Source organism: Equus asinus, chromosome 3 (assembly GCF_041296235.1).
Source record: "Equus asinus isolate D_3611 breed Donkey chromosome 3, EquAss-T2T_v2, whole genome shotgun sequence".
Taxonomy (NCBI): Eukaryota; Metazoa; Chordata; class Mammalia; order Perissodactyla; family Equidae; genus Equus; species Equus asinus.
The window spans coordinates 149,691,183-149,718,909 of NC_091792.1; the positions used below are offsets into that span (position 1 = coordinate 149,691,183).

Here is a 27,727-nt window from a genome sequence, read left to right on the forward strand (position 1 = left end):
TCCACGGGAGGAGGCAATGGGGCAGGACGGAGGGACAAACACGGCCTGCCATGACGACCAGCTCTGCCCCTAGCTAGCTGTGTGAACTTCAACACACCTAACCTCTAAGCGCCTCAGTTTCCTTCTCTGTAAATGGGGCAATGATAATGACCTAGCACAAACAGGTACTCAAAAAGGAATGTTTGCTTCCTTTTACCCTTTGGCAAGTTACTCGACCTCCCTGACCTTTGGTTTCTTCCTCTGCAGATATAATAATCCCCACGTCATTGAGTTGTGGGACAAATATAATAACAGCTGATATATGCGTTGACTGAACATTTCTTCTGTGGCTCAGCCCATTTTCAGTGCTTCACATATATGATTCACTCACTGTATCCTCTCCATAAACCAATGAAGCAGGTACCATTGTCACCTCCATTTTACAGGTGAGGAAAGGAGACACAGAGAAGTTAAGAAACCAGCCCAGGGGGCCAGCCCCGTGGCCGAGTGGTTAAGTTCGCGTGCTCCTCTGCAGGCGGCCCAGTGTTTCGTCAGTTCGAATCCTGGGCATGGACATGGCACTGCTCGTCAGGCCACGCTGAGGCGGTGTCCCACATGCCACAACTAGAAGGACCCACAACTAAGAATATACAACTATGTACCGGGGGGCTTTGGGGAGAAAAAGGAAAAAATAAAATCTTTAAAAAAAAAAAAGAAAGAAACTAGCCCAAGGCACACAGCCAGCCCAGATGCTCATTAACATTTGCATGGGGGAAAACATGGAAGGTTTGTCTCCAAAATTTTAAGATCATTATTCTGAGGAATAAGACTAGGAGCAATTTCAAGTTTCTTCTTTGGGTTTTTCTCAATTTCCAGATTTTCTATCACGAAATGTGTAACTTTCATTATCATACCCAAGAAAATCTCAACGAAGATTAAACTATATCAAAATGAAAATCACTGGGTGGAGGACATGATGTCATCTACACAGGAATCAAAATATAATGATGTACACCTGAAATTTCTATAATGTTATAAACCAATGTTACTGCAATAATAATAAAAAAAAAAACCCTGAAAACCACAGTTCAGCCCTTGTCAGCCTGATGCTCTGCAGGCTGTTAAAATCCTTATATAAAACATCCAGAACAGGCAACTCACAGAGACAGACGCAGACTAGGGGTTGCCAAGCCTGGGAGCGGAGAGTGGGGAGCAGTTGTTTAATGAGAACAGGGCTTTCTTTAGGGGGCTGAAGATACTTTAGAACTAGGGAGAGGTGGTTTTTGTGCAACACTGTGAAAGCACTAAATGCCAGTGAATTGTTCACTTTAAAATCGTGAATTTTATGTTATGTGAATTTAACCTCAATTTTAAAAAAAACACAAGGAGAGTGGGATTGTCCCAGTAGCTTATTCCTATCCAAAGCCTCCGTCTCTTGCAATGAGCCTCCCTTCTCCCCAGGGAGGAACTTCATTTGAGAACTCCTCCTCCTGAAGCTTTGCTTGGCCCTTGGGGACAGGCCAGCCCCCTATTGTGGCCCGCTGCCCCCAAGGAGGAGGGCAGGAGGCATTTATCACGTCTTTGGAGACTTGAGAGCCTTTTCTGGATGGCTAGCTTGTCCCCCTAGTTTGCTCTGCTCCTCAGCGCCGTCCTGGTTCCTCCTGGCATAGCCCCGGGAGTGTGGCAGGTGAGTGAACGCTGCCCCCTTTTCTGGACTTAACCGTTGTTCTTTACCTGTGATGTGGACCTTCAAGGTGAGTCATTTTCCCCTTAAACCCATTCCTTCCTTAGGATCTGACCCCCTGAATCTCCCCGAGCACAAAACTGGAAAGCTGATCTCACCAGATTAACGAGATGGAAATGAGACGGTAGACTCTAGAAGCCCCAAGTGACCTTATGACCTGGAATTTTCTCCCTGCTCTGCTGCCTCTCAGGAGAAGTCTGTTCCACAAAACCGGCATGGTGGTCATGTCGGACCTGACTGGGGCCTCCAAGCCTCCGTTGCCAGCCCATCCCAATTCTTGATTCCCAGAACACTTGGGATGCCAAGTTGGTGAGGCAGCCCCTAACAAGAGAGCTCAGAGGCTGACTCCAGACAGGCTAGAAAGCCTGGCCCATGTTTCCGTCCTTCCCCTTCTGCCCTCATGCGGTGAACACTCAGGAACAGTCTCCAAATGAAATCTATGGAGAGACAACAAAAGGTTTGTTTGCATCTCAGCTCTCCCATTAAATAGCTGGCTGACTTTGGGCTAGTTTCTCTGCTGCCTTGCGCTTGGGTTTCCTCAAGGGCAGCGCCTGCTCCCCAAGAGGTGGACAGCTTGGGATGAACAGATGCAGGCCCCTCGGACGGACTCAGTTAACCCAGAGCCATGATGTGATGAGACCGGTGTGGGAAAGGGGATAGCCACCCAGAGCCACATATTTTCACTTTCTTTTTCTTAATTGAGGTAAAATTGGTATATAACATTATGTAAGTTTCAGGTGTGCAACATTATAATTCGACATCTGTGTACATTACAAAGTGATCAGCGCCTCAAGTCTAGTTACCATCCATCACTGGACAATTGACCCCTCGCACCCACTCACCCATCCCCACTGATCTCTTCTCTGCGTCTACAAGTTTGTTTTCGTTTTGTTTGTTCGTTTCTTGTGGGCTTTTTTTTTGTATTATGCTAAGTTAAATAAGTCAGCCAGAGAAAGACAAATACTGCATGATTTCACTCATATGTAGAATCTAAAAAAAAAGAGAGACTACAAAAAACTATTTTCTCTTTCGAAAATTTCCCGCAACCACCTTATTCACTTTCCCAGGTTAAGCTCCCCAGGTTTAGAGAGCAGGGGGCCTCCTAGCAGGCTTTGTCAGCTTTGTAATGTCAATAAGGAAATGTGCCGTGGGTCTTTCTTCCTCCTGGCTGCCAGGAGTCAGATCTTTCCTTCTGGGAAGGAGGAACAGGAGGTGGGCTGTCCCATCTGAGCACCCGGGAGACAATTGCCGCTGTTGCCACCTCACCACAGAAGGGCGGCGAGCGATCATAGTACAGATGGAGCCTTGTCTGCTTACAGCACGAGGGTGCAGCTTGTTCCGGGTATGGGGAAACCCCGGAGCTCCTGAACCGCACCCTGGCCTGAGAGAGGCAGCTCGGTGCCACAGGAAGAGGCTTGGAAACCAAAATGTCTGCCTCTTACTGCATGTGAGGACCCTTGAGGGGGACACGCAACCTCTCTGAGCCTCATTTTCCTCGTCTGTAAAATAAAGATAATAACTCTGCTCTTGTGGGGTGTGGATTAGTTTGCTAGGGCTGCTGTAACAAAGTACACAGACTGGTGGCTTAGCGAACAGAAATTTATGGTCCCACAGTTCTGGAAGCTGGAGGTCCAAAACCAAGGTGTTGTGAGGGTTGGTTCCACCTGACGGCCGTGAGGGCCTCTCTCCTTGGCTTGTAGATGGCCGCCTTCTCCCTGTGTCTCTTCACATGGTCTTCCCTCTGCGTGTGTTTTTGTACCCAAATGTCCTCTTTCTTTAAGAACACCAGTCATACTGGATTAGAACCCACCCTAACGAGCTCATCTTAACTAATTACCTCTGTGAAGACCCTATCTCCAAGTGAGGGCACGTTGTGAGCCAGGTACTAGGGGTAAGGACTTCAATTGGAATTTTGGGGGGACACAATTCAACCCATAACAGGGTGGCTGCGATGATGATAGGGGATCAGGGCCGAGGAAGCGTTCATAAGTGTACCCTCTTTCCCCTCCTGGAGGCAGAAGGAGCCTTCCTCTTGGGGCCTTTCTATTATCTTTGTCTTGCCAGGGCAGTAGAAACAACTCTAGGCAGACTGTTGTTGGGTGGTTCCCTGCCACATGCCGCTGATGCCACTGTACACTCCATGATGGACATGGGCCACAAGCTCAGCATAAAATGTCACAATGGCCCAGAAACCTGCTTCGGTGAATTCTTCCAGACCTTGTTTCCGTGTCCTCAGGCTTCAGGCCTTTTTGCATAACAAGCCATCTAGTGTGGCAACCAAAATCTCAGGCCTGGGGTCAGGCCAATCTGCATCCAATCTCCCACCTCTATTCCTCAGCAATGGCACTTTGCCAAGCCTCTTCACCTTGGGAGTCAAGAAAACGAATTGCATGCTTTGCTTCTGGAGTATAGTATGTTATTGAATCAAATCTAGCAAGTTTACATATATTCAATATCAGCATATACACCCCTGTTGTGCGGCACGTCCTCTCTCGGTCCCTGTCTTCCTGGCAGCTCATCCAGGCTCCGCTCCCTTTGTGTCCTGGTTCAATATGGACAACTGCTCTGCTCCATTTGCTTTCGTATCTTGTAAACAGGGAGAGAGTTCCTCAATCCAAGGAATGATGGGTAAAAAGAGCCACGTCTCTACTCTGAGACTAGTAGGTCTTCACGACATCCCCAATGAGCCTACCGTGCCCCTTGAGCCAAAGACCCAGCTTCTGCCCTGAGAGAGAGCAGCAGTGCAGGCAGGCTATGGGGCCAGACGCCAGCCTTGCCAGGCTCCCGGCTCCCCCATGCTGGGGCCGGTGAGCAGAGATGAGCTTCGAGGGGCCAAACCAGGAGGGAGTTCCTGCCCAAAGCAGCTCAGGGCAGGGGCAGACCAAGTCCAGGGGCACCACAGGGGCTGTAAGGGACCCTCCCACAGGAGACCTGTGACCTCTGAATGACACTGAGAGGACAGCACTCTGATATGACTAAGCTGGGGCTCCAGACTCCAGGGGGCTGGGCTGGGTGCCCCAGATGAGAGTGGACATTCCTGACATCAGTCAGGTAGGAAGAAGAGGATGCTGGGATAGGAAGTAGCTTGGAAGGCGGGCCTTAAAATGGTGAGGACTTGCCACCTTCCTCTCTGTGGGCCCCTCTTTGGGGACCTGAACCCTGAAGGCATGGCGGACGGGTGCCCGGTGCTGTGGGGTGGTGGCCTCCGCCCAGGTGGAGGCTGAGCCAGGCAGGGGACAGCCGTGGGCAGCCTTGAGAGTTCTGAGAGCAGTCATGTCAGTGGCAGTTGTCAGTTATTCTGTTTATGTCCCTTTGGTGCTTCCAAGACCCCCTATAAAACCTTGCTAAACAGTCCAGCCCATCTCAGCTGGTCTGGGGCCTGTGTTCAGAGTCAGGTCAGAGAGGTGAAGGACAGGCAGGGCCTTGTGACGCCAGGGGTGTGATGACACCAGGGAGACCCCGAGGGAAAGCAGAGCCTCAGAGGCAAGACTGCCACGGCCCTCCCATGGAGGAGAATGTCCCTACCTGCCTTCCATGGAGGCAACCATGCTGCCAACCATGGAGAATCAAGGTGAGAATTGAGGACACCCATGGGGCAGGCACAGCACCCAAATGACCAAATTCCTTCTCCATGGGTTTCCTGCCCAAAGACTGGTGTCCAGGATTGTGGGCTGCCTCTGGGTTGGGGCTGCGTCTGGGTTGGGGGTTCCTGAAAGAGCAGAAGGTGTCCTGGAAGAACACAGGGCCAAGAGAACCTGTCCTGGACAGCCCGAGTCCAGTCCAGGAACACCAAGGTTGGAGGGTCAGAGCAGGACCGGCAAGGGGCTTACAGAGTTTAGGGTTTAGAAATCTTCATCTGTGTCTTCAAACCCTTTGACCTCATTTCCTAGTACAGCACTGGGACCACCCAGGCTCTTTGCTGTCCTGTGAGCACAGGAAGCGGCCTGTGTCAGGGCCTTCACACCTGCCATACCTCTCCCTGGCACCCTCCTCCCACAGCTAGTCACTTCGTTCAGGTCTCTGCCCAAGAGTCACCTCAGAGGTGTCTCTGACTGCCCCTGGAAAATATGGTGTCCTGTCTATCCCCTGCTCTTTCTCTGACTTCACAGCACTAGCACCCCACAGTTATATTCTACAGGACGTTTGTTTGTTTATCTGATTATGGTCCCCAAAGCATGTAAGCCCCATGAAGGCAGGAGCAGTGTTTTGATCACGACTGACTCCCAAGGGCCTGGCACATGGCGGATACTCAATAGTATTCGTTGTGTAAATGATTAAAGGCGATAGATGTCAACTGCGCTGGTACTAGAGTCCCCAGACCGGCCTCTATGGAGTATCGGGCTGGCTAAGGGGGTGGGAAGGTGGCAGAGCCAATGTGGACGAGCTGCAGTTGTTTCTACCCGGCCCTGTCCACGCGGCCTCCCTCTCTCTGTTCCGTAGCTGTTTCCCCGGAGCTGACCAGCCTCTGCAGTTCTCCACCACGCGCCTTCACTGTCTTGCCCTCGCTCGTGCTTTCACCTCGTACAGTGTATTTTCCTCATTCTCTGCTTTCCAAAATCTTGCTCCTCTTCCAGGCCCAAACTATTCATTCTTCAAGGGTCAGCTTGAGGCTATTAAACCTTTCTGTAAAAACCTTTTTGTACCAGGTGAAACTAATATTCCTTTCCCTTCGAACCCAGAGTGCTTTCTTTCTACTTCAGCTAAAGCAGTTTTCACAGTCTTGGGTAATCAGGACGTAACAGGGCTCTTCCCTCCCTAGAAGATGGTGAGGTGCTTACAGGCACGAATGGAGGCTTGGTAAATCTAGGACTTTGCGTATAATTAGTGCTCAATTAATGCTTTCTTGATTGAATAAAACTGACATTATTCTGAGAATTGGCTGGGGAAAAGGAAATGAATTTAACTGTGCGCTGTGTGCTACACGCTGCTAATAACGCCATCACGTTGTTTCCCAAACCCCTTATTTTTAAAAAAGCAGAAATCTTGCAGGATGCATATTACCAACCGTGTTTTACGAATGAGGGTCAGAGAAGTTATGTGAGCTTCCCAGGATCACACAGCTAGTAGGAGGCAGAACCAGTGTTTAAAGTCAGACATATATTTAAAGATAAAATAGCTTATATTCAGTTAAATGGTTTATATTCAATTAAATTATTTTTATTCCTATAAATTCAGTATGGAATTCTAGATGATGACATAGCTGGATATAAACAGGCATGGATGTGTAAAGCTGATACTAACACACCCAAAGGTAAATAAAACGTGTGTCCTTTATCCACAAGGATGAGAATGATCCATATTGTCTTCTTTTTTGTGTGAGGAGACGCTGAACTCTGCAGACACCTGCCCCAGGTGAATCAAAACAATTTGCTACAATGAGGTCCCATAAACGGGTGATGTCTAATTAACATTTTTCTGGAGGCCAGAACTGCTAGTGTAGCTCACCCAGGGTGTGAAGTCAAGAGAGGCATTTACAGCAGCAATAACAGCTGATTGTAAGTATTTGCATGCCAATTACATTTATTCTAGGAAATCAGAAAAATTACCGAGTCCAGTAGCTATCACATTGGGCTCGTCAGCGGAAGCCACAGTTTAAAATTTATATTTTTAAAACCTCCATTGAAGCTAAGAATAGAAAAATAAGAGGGTTGCCCTGGAGTGGTATCTCAGGGCAAATTTAGCTCACTGAATTTAGCTTAGTCTCTGAAAACTAAAACTTTACAACAGTTTAAATCAAATTTTTAAAAAATCCATTAAAAAAAAAGCATCTTTCCACTGTTAAAAATATAGACTTGGGAAAATGCCATATGGAAAAAAATGAAATTGAAGCTCTAGTTTACATGACACAAAAATCAACTTTAAATGACTTAAGGGGTGGAGGAGGAAGGCAGGAGCGTGTTGGTTTTCATTATAAGCCTTTCATTACAACTATTTGACTGTTGTATTATTTTGATGAAAATATAATTAATTCTGAAAATATAAATAAATTTTTTAAGAGAGAGAGAGAGAGAAGCATCTTCCAAATAACGCACTCTGCTGTTTCACGGCACTGATCAGAAAGCGAAAATTGTCCTTTAAAGCATTTCCATCGACTCCTATACTAAATACTTCCAGAGGAAAACCTAATGCATTTTTAAACTTTCATGCTTTTTTCCACAAAAGTTGGTGACCAAAATGTATTACCTACAAACTTGAACAATGGAAAAACTTAAAAACCTAAGAAAGTATAAAAAGAGGGGCTGGATGGAGATACTTTTATACAATTACAGATATTTTTCCCTCAAAGAAAGTTTTCTTCTTTAAATGATAAAGGAGCAAATGCTTTCTTATTGAAAATCTAGAAAATACAGAAAAAATTTTAAAAGGAAAAGATTTGTGTCCTCTACTGCCAGACAATGGTGGCTGCCATGTTGGTGTGTTTCCTTTGTTTGATTTTTTTCTAAGCTTGGTTTCTATTGTTTCCATGTTTGCTGTCGTTTATCTGCCACTCATTTTATTCTAAACAGTGCAGATGACCTGGCAAACGGAGCTGATGGGGCCTGCAGGAGGCTGAGCTGCCATCCACGCTGCACTCACTGGTGAGTTATTTCTCATCTCTGGGCCAGAGGACGTTTACACAGGTGGGTTCTGAGAATCTGAGAAAAGCGACAAACACTCTGTCCACAAATCTGCACAGAGACCCACAACAGCTTGCACACCAGTTCAGAGCCCATGTCCAAACACCTTAGCCAGCCAGGAGCTTCGGGTTAAACACCCCTGACTAGGTGATTTTAAAGACCCCCTGGCTTTTACAACTCTGCCTTCTCAGAGGGGCTGGCACATGCCCTGTTTATTATTTAACCCCCTGTGGATTCTGAGTGAGAGGTGAGGAGGAGAGCCTTTCCAGCCTCTGCCTGCTCTCCCCACCCCAGACTGCTCTGTCATCTCTGTGAATCTTGCAATTAGGCTGTAGGAAAGGGGAGGTCACCAGGCTTTCTGCACATGATCCCAGGTCCACACGGCTGGGGACACTCACATTAAAACAGTCTATTTGAGTTGGGGTCAGGAGGAAAGGAGCCACCATTCAAGGCTTGAGGAAGTGTTTTGTTTTTTCTGCCCTGCAAAATGGTCCTGATTTATTACATGCCCTGGCATACATTCCATGCCGCCTGGGCGTGATGGCCACACCCAACCCCTGGCCACATGGGGTCCAATGACTTGATCTAAGAGTCGCCAACCTCCAAACCCTTTTAGCCATAAAATGCGGTAACTGTGGCACACCCCATCCCTTCCTGCAGGGACACAGCCAAGCCAGCCCTGGGCAGTGTGGATTGGGAAGGTGAGTCGGGGACAGGGGTGGCTGCTGACAGGCAGGCAGAGGGTCTAGTGGGGCAGCTGGGGGCCCAGGTGCCTTGGGAAGGACTTCTGATTGGGAGGCTGGAGGAGGGGGGAATGGGGTATAAAGAAATAAGGAAGCTTCCATTTACTAAGTACTTAACTGAACCCAGGAAATCTATTATTCGAGCTTTTCAATAAACACACGAGATAGGTATTGCTCAGCTATTTACCCAACAAATGTTATGGGTTGGAGGCTCTACACCAGACCCTGCAGAGATGGCAGCAGACAGACAGCAAGCCCCTGCTCCCACGGAGCTCCCCTTTGAAGGAGGAGCAGACAAGAAACAGTTGGACAAATAGGTCTATGAGATGATGGGTGAAAGTGCCCCCAAAGAAAAACTGAGCTACCTGAAGGGCTGGTGGGGCACAGAGTCAGGAGAGACCTGGGAGCCGTGTGGGTGTCTGGAAGTGTGCTCAGTGTGTCTGGGGGCCTGCAGGGAGGCCCTGGGAGGCTGTGGCAGAGTATTACAAGCCATGTTGGGCACTTTGGATGTTGTTCTGAGTAGGGGTTGAGATGGGGACAAGGTGGGTCTTTTAAGCAAAGGGTGACAAGGATCTGGCTTCCACTGTGAAAGCATCATTCCAGCCCCTGGGTGGAGAAGAGAGGGAGCAGGGGCGCAAATTATGACCCCTCGTTTACAGACAAAGACTCAGAGGCTCAGGAACATGCCTCAAAAATCTAATGGCACCCTGAGCGTCCCGAGGCTTTGAGTGACTTCCCTTCGCCTTTAGCATAGATCATGTATGTGCAGACAAGATCCTGCTTGGTCTGCCTCAGCCTGCCTCCCCAAGTTGTCTGGCCATCGCGTTACCTTTGGACTTCTCTCCAGACTCCTCAACAGGCCCGTGTTCAGGTACTTTCCTGGCCTTTGTGCCTTTGTCCTGATAGCTGCAGTGCCCTCTTCCCACTTGTTCATCTGGCCAAGTCCTAGTCATCTTTCGAATCCTTAGCCATCTTTTTCTCAAGAAAGCCACTCCTGTCCCCTGCAAACCAAGCCAGCTATGCTAGATACCTCTGGAGGGTCCCCCTCCACTTTGGTGGCATTCCTCCCCTTTGGGAGTCCCCGCTCTTTGTTAGTCTCCTTTCTGGGCTCTGGAATACCCATGGGCAGGTTGTCTTGTCGCTTGTTCACCCCTCAGCACTTAAGCCAGGCACATGCTCTGGCACAGGTCTGGACACTTGATAATCAACACTGTGAGCTGAATAGAGCACTGGCCCAAGATCACGTAGCTCATCAGTAGGAAGATCAGGGTTCAAACTTCTGCTTCCAACTTCCTTGTAGCCTCGGGACTTGAACTCAAGTCTTGGTTTATTTCATCCCAGCTCGTGATGGCTCATGAATGAGCCATTTCACTTTTCTGGGCCTTGATTTTGCAAAGATAAAAAGAGAAGGCCAGACGCAAGTGTCTTTCCAGAGTTACACGCCTTGCAGGTGCTGCCCAAGCTTGCCTGACCACAGGAATCCCCCAGGCCCCGAGTGCTTCCCCAGAATACTTATTCCTGGCCTCACTCCAACCTGTGAATCACAACTCCAGGACTGACTTGGGATCCTGGTTCCGTTTGTTCACGAGTTTCATCAAGAGCCCCAGGTGATTCATATCACCAACTAAGTTTGGAAACACAGTTCAAGGGGACTCCGGCTCAGAGGAGGTTCCCAAAAGAAAATGGTCAGGGAGGAGGTAAAAACATGATTGCAATGACTATTTCAAGTAACAGCAGTTTCTTCTCAAATGTCTCTGCTCTTTCATAAAAAGAAACTGCAACTGGAGCCGGCTATTTATTTACGTGAATTATTTTGGGGGCCTAATAACAGAAGGTTCCTGAATTTCCACTGAGAGTGTAGTTTCCTGGAGAACTCTAAATAGCACTGCCCTGACGAGCTCTGACCCAGTCTAAATGAAAGAACACTCAAAAGGAGAGCAAACAAAGGCAAGGAAACTCTCATTGGCCATGAAAGGAGAGGCAGAAGGCCAGAGAGGTTAACTAACGTATTGGAAGGTGCGCAGATGGTAGGTGGTAGTGATGGAACGAGACCCAGCTCTCTGCCTCTGTGGCTGGTATTTTTCCTTCTCAACAACAAGAGTGTGCCAGGGCAATGTGGGTTCTGCACAGAAAACTGTGATGCCCACACTTCAGAGCAAAAGATGCCCCATAAACATCATCTTGATGATGACTCCTCCAAGAGCAGAGCCTGGCACAGAGCAGACACTCAGTGCACAGGGGCTAACTGACTGACCAACCCTACCCTCTGATCGCCCTGATTGGGGAACAGGGCACTTTTCCGACTGTTTCATTCTCTGCCTTGTTGGAGAGAGTCTGTGGAACACCTAAGATAAGTTCCATAGTCAGACAGAAATACGTTTGATGAATAAAAAAATACAGTCATGTGCTGCATAACGATGTCTCAGTCAACGACAGACTACATATACAACGGTGGGCCTGTAAGATGAGTACCGTAGAGCCTAGGTGTATGGTAGGCTGTACCATCTAGGTTTGTGTAAGTACACTCTATGATGTTTGCACAAGGATGAAACTGCCTAGCAACATGTTTCTAGAATGTATCCCCATTGTTAACGGATATGTGACTGTATTCAATGCTGGATCAAGGGAGGCAGACTGATTCGCCCTCGGCTGTTTCTGTACCTCTCACAACCTCAGTTTCCTCATCTGGAAAATGGGGCTGATGTCTCCATCATCATGCTGTCGGTGAGGATTAGGTGAGATACTGCGTAGGAGCTGGCGCAGAACCAGTCAGCACTGGGTAAATGAAAGAACAGTCCAGTGCATGAGGGGAGGCAGTGGTTGATTCTGCCCTGGATTTGGAATTTGTCCTCCGTCCTCCCAGCCTCTCACTCTCTCTTGCAAGTGGCAGCAACTACAGCTGTACCGTTCCTGAATGCAGAGCCTGTGATTAGTGGGGAGAGTATGAGTCCAAACACACTGTAGTAATAAAGGCAGAAATGAATGACAAAGAAGCCCCCACAGAAACCCCCGTCTTCCATTGACTGTGATATGTTGGCATTTTATTAGTTATGAGGAAGTTTGGTTACCAGGAACAGAAAAACCTAAAATAACGGTAGCTTAAACCCTATAGAGGTTTATTTGTCACTCATGATCACAGCAGTGGAAGGAAGCCAGTGCGAGGCCAGAGTGGTACTGTACTGTTCCTTCCATGTTGTTGCTCAGCTGGGCCTGACTTCTATTTTCAAGGTCAACTCATGGCCCAAGGTAGCTGCTGGAGCTCCAGCCGTCAGTCCAAATTCTGTCCGGCAGGTAGGAGGAAGTGATGAAGAAGGAGGCACCCTCTCCCTTTGTGATGGTTAATTTTGTGTGTCAACTTGACTGGCCACAGGTGCCCAGATTAAACCTTGTTTCTGGGTGTGTCTGTGAGGATGTTTCCAGATGCGATTAGCATTGGATTCAGTGGACTCAGTAAAGTGGATGGCCCTCCCCAATGTGGTTGGGCATCATTCAGTCTGTTGAGGACCTGAATAGATCAAAAGGCGGAGGAAGGAGAAACTCTTCCTTTTTCCCGCCTCGTTGCTCGAGCTGGAACATCTCATTCCATCTTCCCTTGCCCTCGGACTGGGATGTACACCATGGGCTCCCTGGTTCTCAGGCCCTCACACTCAGACTGAAACACATCACTGACTTCCTTGGGGCTCCAGCTCGCAGATGGCAGGTGGTGGGCCTTCTCAGCCTCCGTAGTCACCTGCGCCAATTCCTAGTAGCAGATCTCTGTACACTAGATATCCTACTGGTTCTGTTCTCTGGAGAACTGTGGCATACACCCTCGAAGGACATTTCCCAGAGACTGCACACACCACTCCTGCTTAACTCTGCTTGACCAGAATGTAGTTAGACGGGCACTAAAGGCTGGGAAATGTAATCTTTACTGAGGAGGTCATGCATGCTGCTTAGTTCAAGGTTTCTGAGTAGAAGAGGAGGAATGGACATTGGTGGACAAGGAGCAGTCCTGGCCACATCCTTATTATCTGTGTGCTGCTTGAATACTAGCCAAGTTCAGGGCTTTTCTTAGGTTGTCTTTCAACGCTGAGTTGGGGTGAAGAATAGAATGCTTTTTTCTTAATCGAAAATCTTAATAGTAACCTAATATATGGAACTGACATCTGGGCAGTTGCTCTCCTTGAAATGGGGCTGGGGAGCCTAGCCCGCGCCCTGCGCCCACTCTAGGGCTCTGTGCATCACAGTTAGAAACCCACACTCTCGGACTGCAGGCCCTTGGAGAGAGGGCTTCTGGTAATGAAGGGTAAACAGGCTTTTATCAGTATTAGCTTGTAAGATACACATTCCTGTGTGCTCTTTGTTTTAGGGAGCAGAAATGGAGGCTCAGAGACAGCGAATCATTTGTACAAGGTCCTAGAGCCACACGCCCACATCTTTCCATGCTCCGGGCTGCCTCTCATTCCAGGATGAAGGGCTCAAGTCTGGGATTTTTCCAACATTCTATTTTTCCCTATCATGAGACGAAGGAGCAATTCCTGAGCTAAGCAATCTGGAACCCTCGGTGGCCATCTTCAGTGATCCTCTAGCTATAGTCTACTGAATCCTGTGCTTCTGCCACCAGCATCAGGAGCCCAGTGACGGGGAGTTTGTGGAAAGATGAGCTTGGGGGGAGAGCTGAGTGGGGCTGTGTGGGATGGGGAGGGCGTAACCCGGAAGCTCCACAGGTCCTGTGCTGGGGAACATTCTCCTCAGTGGCCATCAGAAGACAGGCTGCAGTGACCACACAGGGCACTCTGGAGGCAGATATAAGTGGGAGTTGTGCCGGCAGTGCCATGGCATGTCAAGGCAGGCCTCTGGGGCAAGAAACACCAGGTTTATTTGGGGTACGTCGGGTTTAGTGGGGAATCCCTCGGCCCAGCTCTCAGCGATGGGTGGGCCATAGTTTGAGAGCCACTGGGCCAGGCATTCTCTGGGAGTATTGTGGCTTTAACTTACTGTCTCCCGAGCAGGGGGTGCCGAGGAGCTGGGAGACCCAGGGGGAAGACGTCCCCACAGCAGGGGGCCCTTTGTGGATGAGAGTGGTTTGGCAACTTCCACAGCTTCCAGTCACTCTGAAGTCAGAGGCTCGGGGATTCTTTAACTGCTGTACATCCGGGAAACGGGAACAGCCAAGGCCGAGCTCAGCGTTGGCCCCGAGAGGAGTGAGGGCGTGCTTGATGTGTCTCCAGTCTTCCTTTCTTCTTCCTGCCTGAAAGGACGGAGGCATGTGAGTTCTGGGCAAAGCTGTGGTTTTGAGTCAGAAAGAACTGAGATTTAATCACTGTTCCCCACTGACCAACACTGGGACATGAGGGAAGCCAGCAGCCAGCATGCAGCAGACACTTAGTAAATACTGGCTGAATAATAACACATGTCAGGCCCTGTGCAGAGCTCTTTGTATGTATTAACTCATCGAATCCTCATAATCTTATGCCATATTAGGTGCTAATAGCAGCCACAATTTACAGACAAGGAAACTGAAGCACAGAGAAGTTAACTAACGCATCCCGGGGGTGTGGATGGTAAATAACAGGGAGTCTGCCTCCAGCACGCAGGCTTTGAACCCCTCTGATATGAAAGGCTGAATACGTGCAGTCTCTGGGAGTCTCAGTTTCCTGGTCTGTGGGTGGTCAGTGCGGATGGGGGCAGCTTGAGGTTAAGTCATTTGCAACGCTGGACAAATTGCACGTGCAGGCATGGCTGATGAAGTGGTGGGCACGTCCCTGGAAGGCCATGGCTGGAGGGTCCAGAGGCCCCCTGGAGAGAACTCAGCCTGGGAGCAGAGAGTGATGGCAGACAAGCTGGGCAGAGCAGCAAAACAACAGACATGGGTGGGAGTGGCGGTTCTGTGATCAGTGTGGTGTGATCACTGAGTCATTTTGTCCTGCCTAGTTCCCTGCGACCTTGCACCTGTATTCTCCAGAGAGGCGCAGTGGTGGGTAAAAACAAAATGAGCATTTGACCAAAGTGCCCTCAGGAGAAGGCTGGCCGGTACTAGTATGGCGTCCCTTTAACAGAGGGTGACATCAAGGAGAGAGGTGTTCTCTACGTCTCCAAATACCTTACAGAGTATAGAAAATCATCATCCGACCCAGGAAACCACAGTGATAGAGGTGAGGAGGGAGCTCCCAGCAGCTCAGCCTCGCTGAGAGCAGAAGGGGAGGAAATGGCCAATTCGCCAGCTGCTGACCAGACTCCTGCTCACAGGGGTGTCCCCAGACTGGTGGGGGAGGGGAGGAAAGAGCATACAGGGCGAGCCAAGGAGACACAGCCAGGATGCCAAGAGAGTTGTGAAATCTGTGCCAGTGAATTTTGAGAAAATTAACCCGTGTTAGTGCTTATATCCCTTTAGTAGAGAGAATCACTAGGAAGAAAGAGGTGCTCCCCAAGACTCTGAAGACCTCAAGGGCTGGCCCATGCTGGACAGAAGCGGAGTGAGAAGGAGGCAGAGAGTGCAAACCTGGGGTGAGTGGAGAAAGCAGCTGGGGGGCAGAACCCAGAGAAAAACAACGCTGAGGCGCGGCCCCTAAGAGGGGGCGCCAGCAGGAAATATTCATGAGCACCAACTGTGCCCTTTCGTAAAGCCCTCATAATACCTCGGTAAAACAAGCGTTGTTATTCCCACTTTGCTGATGGTAAAGCTGAGATTCTGAGAGGTCAGACAACCTGCCTGCTCACACAATACGCCACAGAAGCAGGCTTTGAACCTAAGACTGTTTGGCTCCAAAGCGCTTGTCCTGCCTCCTACACCAACTTCCCATTTTCCCCTGGAACTGACCCTGCAGAGAACATACTTCTCATACCACAAAGGGCTTCTAGAACCTGCTGCTGCAGGACGGTGCCTCCGAGAGTCACCATTGCTCACGATGTCTTTGAAGCCCACAGATATTTGATAAATATCTGTAGAAGAAGAGTGGGAGGAAGAAAGAGAGAAAAAAGAAGGAAAAGAAATTGGCACCTACTCTGTGCCAAGGCCTCTATATACGGTCACATTTCATTTTCTTTGTGGATTAATTTATACCTCCCTTTATTTCTGAAGCTCCTGGAGGCAGCCGTAAGCACTGTCAGGTCCATTTCCAGTGAGGAAACGTAGGTGCAGAGAGGTAAAGCGATGAGTCTAAAGGGGCTCAAGAACCCAGGGGAGGGTGCTTATAACTGGGTTCGACCATTCAATGCGTATTTATTGAGCTCCTACTCCGAGCCAGGCACAGTTCTAGGCTTGTGGGATATTTCAGTGCACAAAGCGGATAATGACCCCTGCCCTCGCAGAACTTACGGTTTGTGGGAATCTAAAATTCCAGTGATGTGTAACAGAGGAAAGGGCGGCAGGCCCTGACGCAGAATACGCAGGAAGTAGACCTCCCGAGGCTGCCATCTTGGGCTGAGCTCCATGTCATCCCCGTCTCCCGCTTCACTATCTGAAGCCGGAAGCAGGTGGCCTGCAGGACAGTGGAGGAGGTGGCACGGAGTCTCTTCCCTGGCTGCCTCCATAGGAGGTTTGGGGGTTTGAGCCCTTCTGATTAGAAGGGTAAGATCCGGATGCTGATGGAACAGTTCACAAGAGTTATGAATCTCTAGGAACATTCCTAGCTGTTTTGAGTTCCAAATTCTGGCCCAGGTTTGGGGAGGAGGCCATACTCCCCAGATCTATGCAGTCCCCCTGGAGCTCCATGTTTTGAGGGCTCTGGAAGAATCTGAAGATGGTGGTGGCGAGGATGTTGGTGTCTCATGTTGGGTTCTGTCAGCCCGGGCAGCCGAAGGGCTCCCTCAGGTGGTTTTTTGGGCTGTGGGTGTCAGAGCAGGAACGGATCATGTTGGGCTCTTAGTGGTGGGTGATGGCAGATGACAGACTGGGTATGAAGCACATCTTTGGGAACTCACAGAAACACCTCATAGGTACTTAAAGAGGCATCCAATTTCCTACTTAGATAGGTGGATGTGGGGTGGGGCATGGAGTCATTTTAATTGGGCCATAAGTGTAAATTAGACCTTATTTTGTAGACCCAGGATGCTGAGGACAGCAGACATTTGTCACATATAATAACTGTACTTTCCTTGCCAGCAATTGAGAGGAGAGAGACAACGAGGAGAAGTTGAATCTAATGGATTATTCCAAAGGCCAGAGCCCTTCAAAAGAAAAAGGCTGGAGTCCTTAATAGGACGCCAAGGCCCTCATGAACGAGCCCCTGAGCACCCACCCTGTGTAGCCTCCTGGCAGGCTCCCCTCTCCGCACACCTTCTCCTCCCCAGCCCTCTTCGGGGTGATCTTCCTAAACCTAGTATCACCCCAATACTCCTCCACTTTGCAACCTTTGACGGCTCCTGCATTGCCTCTAGATGGTCCCAATTCTTTAGCATGGAGTATGAGCTCCTTCACAACCTGGCGTCTTCCCTCCTACCACTCTAGATTCATCTCTTCTTATTCATCTTCTCCAATATTATGTTCCAGCCCCACGAGATCATTGACTGAATACGAATGCACCTGGGTATGCTGACTCCTCTGCTCACAGTGTCCTTCTCCTGTCCTCTATCTGGTGAAACTTCTCTTTCCAAAGAATTCGCTCAAGCACCATAGCCCCTGGGAAGCATTTGGGGATCCACCCGAGGGTGATCTGAGCATTCCTTCCCATCTTCATGCCCACACTTACTTTGTCATCTCCCTTTATTATGCACCTAGAATTCACGGTGACCTTTATTTGTTTCCCCCACTGGATGGTGACATTCTGGAGGTCTGAACTCGGTATTAATCATCTCTGTATGCTTAGAGATATTCGAGTACAGAGTGACATCCTAAAGAGACTTGTTTAGGGAACAAAGGGAAATGTGTGCATGGGCTCTGGTCTTGCCCAGTATTGCACAGAGTCACAGAAGGGCCAGCACGAAATTTAAGGGGGTGCCCCAAAAGCTCATTAATTAAGTTACATAATATTTTAATGAAAAATTTCTTTAAATCTATATAGATTTAAATCTATATATTACACGTAGTTTTAAATAAAAACTCCATGATGAACAAATCTCAAAATGCTCATAAAGATGGGATCTGATCCTGCACTTGCGTGACTCTCCTCTGTCACCAACTCCTAGTCTGGACCCTAAGCAATTTGCTCAGAGGAGGTGACTCCCAACAGCACACGCTGAGTGGCTGAGTTAGCACTGCCGTCATGAGACTGGAGAGGGGGCATGGTTTAGAAAGTGAAGAGAAGGTGAGGGAGATGGTAAAGGCGGTGCGTCTATCCATCAGGCGTCAATAGAAAGCAACCCCGGCTAACCTTAGTCAGAAAAGGAGCATACTGGAAGGGTATTGTATGGCTCCTGGACTTAGAAGGCTGAAGAACAGAATCAGAATCAAGGGCAGTGGGCACAACCTGGTTAGGACAGCCGCTGGCACCTGGTGCCACCCATGCCACCACCACTGTCACTCCTCTGATAGTCTGATTGGCCTTATTTATTGTATTATACACTCCAGGGTCAAAGTCCCAGGCAGGAGTAGCTAACTGGCCAGGCCTGGATAGGGCCATGCCGTGGGTGCATGACAGGTGAATAGGAGGATAATCTTCTGGCTTTTGTGGTGGAAGGCGCTGGGCTGTAACCCACTACTACTCCCCACAAAGGGGAGCTTGTCCCAGCTGGAAACAAGGTTGCATGTTGGACAACTCAACACTTGGCAAATATGTAATGTGGGTAAGGTTGATTTCTCTGTTGGGAGACTGCTTAGAGCCATTAGTTAAGATGGAGAACTCTGGAGAAGGAACAAACCTATTTTTTGGAAAACAGCAAAAGGAAAAATACTAAATTCGTTTCGTATTCAGATATGTACTCTGGTTCTATCACATGAGAAGTCCGGTTGGACACATTTGGCTTGTTTTCCATGGTGATGATAAGCTGTAGAGATGGTGTGACCCTCTTATACCTTCCAGCACAGTTCTCCCAAAGAGCTGCCTTCTTGGGGTGGGGTTGGGGGGCGTCAGAGCCGTCCTATAACCTGTCGCCACAGCGTCTTTACAATACCATTTTATCAAGCTTATCCAACCACCCACAGACCTGCAGGATGGGAGAGCGCAAGGCAGGAGTCTAAAGAAGGATCATGTCCTGACCTAAATACAATCAGAGGTGGAGAGGTCAGAGGGAGAGAGCGAGCTCTTACTGGAACCCTCCGTGTGCAGGCGCCATTCATAACTCACCTCATTTAATGCTCTCAAAATCCAGGAGTACTGCCAGTGTTCACTCTTCTTCACAGGTGTGGAAGCTGAGGCTCTCGGGGTTAGGTAACATGTCCAAGGTGACACATGGAGTCAAATCCAAAGCCAGGTTGGCCTATTCCGGAGTCCATGTTACCGTCTGGCCTGTAACAGAGAGGGAGTAACTTTACATCCATCGCTGGACCTTATTTATTAAACTTTTGAGGTATTTGATATTTCCCTTCCATAAGAACTAATGTGATAAAAATAGCCAAGACTAGACTGATGCCAGATCTCTCTCCTTGCTTGTTCACTCTGGTCTTTCACTGCACATTCAGCTCCGCCCCTGGGCCTCGACCTCAGCACACATCACACCTTCACTGCGGCTCGAGGACAGGCCCAGTGCCACCTTCCATTTCCAAACATTCCGGCCATTGACTTTTTTTTGTGCCTTTTTATAAAAGAAAATTTCAAACTGGTACAAAACAGAACTCCGGATACCTATTACCCAACTTCAATAATTTTACCGACTTAAATTCGCCTTGAGTGCATGCTCCCAATGTTCGTTAGTATTCCCTGCATCTCCAGGTCTCCTTACCAGGGGGTTTTTCCTTAGAATTCAACCTTAGTCTTACTTTCCTTGTCTCCTTTCCTTCAAATTAGGTACCTCTAAGAGCGACAAATCCTCTTTTTGTGTTTATGCGTTTTAGCACTTTGAGACAGGATGAAATGACTCTTGAAGTGTTTTGCAGGATGACAGGCATACGAATGTCTTCTTCTGCAAGTCTATACTTCTGCTTTTGTCCCAGTTAATCTCTGGAATCTTCTAACTTCGGCTCAGTTTTTCCAAGGCCTTGCTTCCCCAGGTTTCTGATCCTTGCTTTGTTGCATTCCAGCAGATCCAGGATTTTTTGTGGCTGTTCCTCTTACATCTTCTTTCTAAATTATTTTTTACCACTATCATTATTTGCCATTTAATAGTGTTTAATTGAGCAGCTGCAGCATATGGGGAGCCAGGTCCAAGCAGAGTTTCTTACTGAACGGGGTTGAAGTTACCTCCGTGTCCCTAGGTGCCAAGGACAGGGCCCACCTGGCACAGACCAGATGCTCCTGAAAAGCTCACTGAGAAAGTGTCTTTACTTCCAGTCCTAGGTCTAAAGGCCGCCGTCTGTATTCTCGGGGTGGGAGCTTCCAGCTGGGAGGCAGAAGTGAGATTTTGAAATGAATCATCCTTCTTGTAAGTACTCATTCATGTCTACTTTTCCTCCTGGACTATGTACTCCATGAGGGCAGAGACTGTCCACCGCTGTGTCCCCACCACCTAGCGCCATCCTGGCACATAACAGATGCTCAAAATATTTTTGTTTGATTTGCTTGGATAATACTTGTTTCCTAGGATTATCTCAAATATTAAATGAAATATTTAGAATAATGTTACCATGATAAACGGTAACTGTTATTCTTATTATGGAAATAATAGAGGACAGTCCAGTCCGTGAGCCTCAGTTTCCTTCTCTGGAAAGTGGGAGGAACGATGATTCCTTAGGAGGATTTAATTAACTAAGAGAAGTGTGAAAAGTACTTTGCTCCGTGCATAACAGTAGTAGATAGTCGGCAAATGGTAGGCACAGCACACAGACCGCCCCATGGAGGTACTTCGTGTATCTTTTAGCACTCTCTTGCTGTTACTACATTGTTTGTCTTCTTATGAGCACATAGGATCACTTTATTCTCCTTGTTTTCCTCTGAGATTTATTGAAGCTGTGTAACGTGCCAGGCGCTTTCTCATCAGGCCTTGGGAAATATCATTAATGGCCCTTGTATACTCTTTCTGAATGCTTCCAGGCTCAAACTTAGAAGTAAAACGTTGAGTTTCTCCAAGTACTGGGCTGTACTCAGAACAAGCACCCAGCACGGGAAGTTTGTGAATGGCCCAAGGGGGCATACAAGAAAGCAAGTTACGTTCCCAAAATAACTCACTGTGCAATTCTTCCAGGGCAAGCTGTCCCTGGGGCTGATGCACAATCAATGCAAGGGCCGACTCCCCAAGGTCACTAGGTAACGTGAAAGGCGCATGTGGCTTGGGGGCATGGATAGGCTTCAGTTCATAACCACCATCCTTAGCCTTTGCCCAAATTGATACCATGGACTCTCTTTTTAATGTATCTGATAAAATTCTGCTCAAGGTCAATAATTTCTCCTGTGAACACCTTTGGTTGTGACAATCTGGGAGAGGGGGTGCTACTTATATCTGGCGGGTAGAAGTCAGGGATGCTGTTGAACATCCTACAATGCACAGGACAGTCCCACCACAAAGGACTATCCAGCTCAAAATATTGAGACTGTTGAGTTAAAAAACCCTGATCTAGAATAATTTTCTCACTGCGTTTGTAGTTTTCTTCCTTCCATAGTGAAAACTGTCCTGGGAGTCTCCCTCAGATGTCACCCAGCTTATTGTAAGCGATTAGGGAGTCTTGTACTTCATCCCATCTCCAAGCAGTTTGTGCACATGTTCTCCGCCCAGCCAGCCTTCCTCGATGCTCCCTCATCTTTCTCGGAGACTCATTCCACCGACATTCGGAGGCTGGACGGAGAACCGCATTTTGTGAACATTGGAACCTGCTTCCCAGCCACTTTCCTTGATCTGTAAGAACCTCAAGCCCGTTAATTACAAAACAACAAATCATTCTGCGTTCTCAGCAGTCAAAAGGAGTTTACTGTAATCTAACTTTTAAAATATTTCCTTTTGTCTCCAGCAGTGCCTTGGAGCCCTGAGTCAAAGATGCCTCTGAATGGGATCCTTGTGGGGAGGAGACGGGAGGGAAGGTCGACAGGAGGCTTTGGTGTGAGGCTTGTGGTGACTCTGTCCCAGCAAGGCTGTTATCGCAATGTTAGGTCTATTCACAAGGCTCAGTCGTAACTCTGCATTTCACATTTCCAGCATTTATTCACGTTTTAATTAAAAAAAATAATTGATTTTTAAAATTTGCTATTTGCCTCCCTAGAGATCATAAGCTCCATTAGGCCTTCTAAATTATAATTTTCAAGGAGTTAAAAATATGAATCCCATGCAAATGTATAGTGACCACATGGCAAAGATTTTACTCAACTCATTCATTAATGACGGAACCAGAAAGATGTTATGACTGGTTCAAAGGATACTTTGAAGAACAGACATTTATATAGGCAATCGGGAATGCTGAAATGAATATTTGCTAATAGTTGCAAAACTTGTTCCTACCTATAGGGCAATGAAAGGTATGTTTGGGATCATCTTTTCTACCGGGTTGAAATGGAATTCTCTCTACTGGAGAACACTCATTTGCCCTGTTATCGTTTTTCTTTAATTTAACTTCTACCTTCACAGGATTGTAGTATAGCCTACTCCATAGAAATACAGTCAAAGACACACCTCCGTGGAATCTGATAATTCCCATCATGCCCTGCACTCCACTGAAAGGAAGGCCCGTCATCTCCTTTGCCCACTTCCAAGTCTTGGACAATTTCTTCTGCAGGGCAGGGGTCAGAATATGTCCAGTTCCTTCGGCCCTTCTGGCTTGGAGCCTTGCAAATCCTTGGGACATATTATGTAAATATTTGTGGAATGAACATTTAGCTCGTGCGTGCAATAGTCCTATACTCCTAATTTATGAAATTGGAAATAAAAAAAGGGTGGCGGGGTCAGGGGTGAGAGAGGGTTTCACAGAGAAATAGAAACGGCAGAAATAATAGCTGCCACTTATTGCCCATTGCGTGCCAGCTGTTGCATATATCATCTCATCTAATCTTCACAAAACCTCTATCTTGTAGGTGAGGAAAGTGAAGTTCAGAGAGGTTGAGTAACTTACTGAAGGGTGTCCAGTGAATGTGCTTATTAATTTGGTGGCTTTCATGTTTCATGTTCTCCCCTATAAGGGGTTAAGCTCTGGATGGCCATGTCTCCTCTCTTTTATTCTCTGCTGTATCTCTTTGCTCAGTCTGGCCCACAGAAGGTGCTCAATCAACACTGTTGAATACATGTATCTGTGAATGAATGAGAATGAATGAATGAGTGAGTGAATGAATGAATAAGCAGAGTTAGGACTCATTTCCAGATCTGGTCAACCTCCCATCCCATGCTTTCCCCACTATAACACAAAAAGTAGCTGTTCTTTTTTCACTCTCTGGTATAAGTAGCTGGATGGGACTATAATTTAACTCTTTAATTGCCCTGGCAAATGTGAAGAGTGTTTTAATTAGCAGAAAGTTTAGTGGGGTTAAAATAAATATCTGATTACAGCTGAGGTAGCAGATAAAGTATGAAGCAAAAGAGAATTTTGCAGAGGATTTTTTTTTTTATGAGGAAGATTAGTCCTGAGCTAACATCTGTTGCCAATCCTCCTCTTTTTGCTGAGGAAGACTGGCCCTGAGCTAACATCTGTGCCCATCTTCCTCTACTTTATATGTGAGACTCCTGCCACAGCATGGCTTGATAAGCAAAGTGTAGGTCCGTGCCTGGGATCCCAACTGGCGAACCCCGGGCTGCCGAAGCACGAACTTAACCGCTATGCCATCAGGCCAGCATGAGAATGCTTTTTTAAAAAGTCTCACAATGTGGGGCTAGCCCCGTGGCCGAGTGGTTAAGTTTGTGTGCCCCACTGCAGGCGGCCCAGTGTTTTGTTGGTTCAAATCCTGGGTGTGGACATGGCACTGCTCATCAAACCATGCTGAGGCAGCATCCCACATGCCACAACTAGAAGGACCCACAACGAAGAATATACAACTATGTACCGGGGGGCTTTGGGTAGAAAAAGGAAAAAATAAAATCTTTAAAAAAAAAAAGTCTCACAATGAGGGAAATATGTAAGGGGTAAATAAGAGGAAAGATAGCATTGGATAAAGTTGTTTTTTCATAAGTATGTTCTGGGTCAGAGTAACTGGAGTCTTTAGCTCCTGACCTATAGTAGATGCTGAGTAAATATTACTGACTGACTGACTAACGGACACCCAGTGAGTTCTTCCAGATGACGATGAGGCTAAGTGAAAATTAGTAGTTCTTCAGAGGAAAGTAATAATAGTAATTATTTTCAGAGGGTAAAACACTGCTTAGCATAGATGTAACTTTTGCTGTTGTACAAATTACAGGTTCCTGGGTGAACCTTTCATGGGATATGACAAAAAACTGACAACTATAGAATCAGAAATTGTGGAATTTTCCTGCCCACCTCCTTCTGCAATCTCTCAATAGCTCTTAGATGGAGGGAACCTCACTTTTCTTGAGAAAATGAGATAGAGTATTCTAATGCTTTATAATTCTCTGCCCTTCTACTGCCCTTGTTTTTTCCATATGATTACTAAAGGCAAATTTTAAAGCCCCATTTGAGTTAGTGCATGTTAAAAATGATGTCAGAGGGAAAGGCGTAGATGAAAGCCAGCCCTAGAGATGAGGCATTTATTTGAAATGGTTACCAGAAGACAGATCCAGCATATAAAATGTAAAACTACCACACACCTTCCCCTATTAAAGTGTGATGGCATTTTCCAACTTCTCCCCAGGTTTCATGTTAGGAATCCAAGCTCTGCGGCACTGGCCCTGGTCTGGCCCTGTCTCCCTCTTCCCTTCTCTTTGTCCAAACTGGATTGAAGTTTCCTTCCTCCGCCCTTGAATTAGTATGCAAAGGGCTTGATGAATGAGTTACAAATCTTACCTGAAGGTTCTCAAAGTACCAGAAGAATGTTTTCTTGGCTTTTGGTTATTAAACACCAGCAATGCTATTTTTGGTATCTAAGCCCAGAGGCAAGGGGGATAAAGCAGAATGAACAGGAAATCATGAGATAAAACATTTGTAGGAGAACCCTGGCTTGCATGAAGCCATTCCCTTCAAAACTGGTAGAATTTCTATTTAGAACAATCTCTCTGTCTCTGTCTCTCTTTCTTCTTCTCCCTCTCTCATTGGCTGTCTCTTACACAAATTTCAGTCTTAAGAAGGCAGGACTGTGGGTGTTGAGATGACACAACCTTGTTTTTCTACAGGGTCATATGCTGCCATGTTTGCTGTTCATATGAACACATTATTTTTTTTGGAACATAGTTATTCATGGTAGAAATTGTCAGGTTAACTAGAATAATATACTCACACACCTGTTTTGTTTTAGTCTTAGTGACTTGGAGGAAAATATCTAAAGTCCTTCATAAGGAACATCTTATCAAAGATTGAGGATTGTTGAATGACCCGTTGTATACTCTAACAATAAGTAATCTCAATTAACACTTCATTTCTAATACCACATAACCCTGATCACTTTCATTGAAACTTAAGTTTTTTATCCCAGTCCTGTTGTAATTTTTCCTTTGTTAAGATTCACTGTTTAACCCAGCTATCCAATAGACCTTTCTGCCATGATGGAGATGTCCTGTATCTACACAGTCCAAAATGGTAGTCTCTAGCCATTTTGGTGGCCATTGAGCACAGCTAGTGCACTGATGAAGAACGTGAAACCCAGGGGGTTACGTGACTTGCCAGGGGCCACAGTGACAGTTAGTGACAGAACCAGAGTGAATCTCCTGGCTCTTTCTAGAATCCTATGCTGCCTCATGTTTAGATTTCATTGGGGTGGGAAAAATGAGGAGCGATCTCAGAAAGGGAGACCTAATTTTTGCATCTAGTGACTGAGTGTGTGTCTGGGAATAACATTACTCCCTCTGGCCTTGCATATCACAGATGTTGTAGAAATTCAGTTGTACTAAATAGCAGGACTGCAGGATGAGGACTCCAAGCAGAAATGAATAGAACAAATCATTAGGTCCTGTCACTGTCTGCACTGTCTGCCTCAGGCTGCTCAGAACAGATCTTAACATTGTGTTGTCTGTTTATTATTTATTCACTCACTTAGTGAACACCTATGATGGTCCAGGTAGAGGAGGTGTTGCGGGGGCGGGGAGGGGGATAATGAAAATGGATAAAAACAGTTAAAGCATTCAGTGCCTACAGGAAAGACAGATGGCCATCCATTTCCATCCAAAGCTGGCGGGCACACAGCATGTCTCCCGGGAGCACAGGCCCAAGAGGATTTCAAGTGATCTTTCGGTGCACTGGGGTGTTAGGGCCATCATGGGCTCTGGAGGCCAGGTCACATTCAGGACTTCACTTGCAAGCTTTGTGACTTGGGCAAATTACTGAATATATCTCAGCCTTATCTTTTAGATGGAGCTAATGTCATCATCCCCCACTGCTCTTGTTGTTGCTAAGGTTACATAAAATACTGAGCTTAAAGCCCCTGGCAGGTGACTTATTCAGAGCGAACGCTCACGAAGTGTTAGCGCTCACCACTACCACTACTGGTGTCATTATTATTTTCATTATTAGGAATAAAAAATGAGCCCTATGAGGCATAATTATCTTCATCTTTCTGCTGAGGAAACTGAGGCTCAAGGAGATTAAGCAGCCAAAGTCACAGTGATAAAAAGGGGCAGGATCAAGGGGCTGGCCCTGTGGCCGAGTGGTTAAGTTCGCGAGCTCGCTGCAGGCGGCCCAGTGTTTCGTTGGTTCGAATCCTGGGCGCGGACATGGCACTGCTTATCGGGCCACGCTGAGGCGGCGTCCCACATACCGCAACTAGAGGAATCCACAACAAAGAATATACAACTATGTACCCGGGGCTTTGGGGAGAAAAAGGAAAAAATAAAATCTTTAAAAAAAAAAAGGGGCAGGATCAAAATTTGAGGCAGGTCAGAGCTGGCTGCTCTGGGGAGGAAGAACTCCCCCCTGGCCCCCGCCAGAGAGGTCTGTCCCGAGCATCAGGGCTGGGGCCTCTGGAGGGGTTCAGGCAGAGGCCCCTGAGCAGGAGGCTTTAGAGAGGGACGCCTCAGGTCTGTAGGAGCCTTGCAGGAGTCCCACCTAACCCTGCCATGCCTGTAGTCTAATTCTCAGAAGTTTCCTGCACTAGCGTTTGTTGTCCTGGAAATGTGCACATTCAAGACCAGTTTAAAGTTCAGATCAAACCAGCAATGCTCTTTCCAGCACCTGTTTTGTGCTAGATTCTGGGGTAAGTGAAAGAACTACTGAGTTAATGTTCCTGCCCATCATTCAATTGTCAGTCTGTCCTTCCTTCCATCCATCCATCTATCCATCCATATCACAAACATCAAATACCTACTGTGTGCTAGACACTGACTTGAAGGTGCTTTTCTTCCACACACCTTATTTTCCCACAGTATTCTCAATTCGGGAATAGGAAGTGGTGAGTGAGGCCTGAGGTGCTCATGGGTGGGTGCCGTTAGAAGGGGAAATGATTTCTTCTGGCAGAAGGTTTCCACCACTCAGCTTAGCAACGGGATCAAGACTGCGGGGTGAACGCAGCGGGGCGAAGGCAACTCACAACCTCGAGACTCACGTGAAAGGAGTAGTTAAAGCTCAGTGCGCTTGGTGCCCGAGAGGATGCCTGTATGCTCATACGGGAGCA

The 27,727-nt window shown here is 47.4% G+C and overlaps 1 protein-coding gene across 8 annotated transcripts in view; it reads left to right on the forward strand.

The window, feature by feature from the left end:
- PROM1 (prominin 1) overlaps window positions 1–27,727 on the forward strand; it is a 148,293-nt gene that overhangs the window by 14,093 nt on the left and 106,473 nt on the right. The window contains exons 1-5 of one of the 8 annotated variants that reach the window (XM_070506196.1): window positions 14,174–14,334; window positions 15,125–15,220; window positions 15,460–15,572; window positions 19,345–19,511; window positions 20,432–20,522. The gene's annotated coding sequence lies outside the window, so the exon portion shown is untranslated. Of the gene's footprint in view, window positions 1–8,229; window positions 8,302–8,886; window positions 9,042–14,173; window positions 14,335–15,124; window positions 15,221–15,459; window positions 15,573–19,344; window positions 19,512–20,431; window positions 20,523–27,727 lie in introns of those variants that run through there. The other 7 variants (XM_070506182.1, XM_070506188.1, XM_070506187.1 and 4 more) reach the window with 7 other exon arrangements.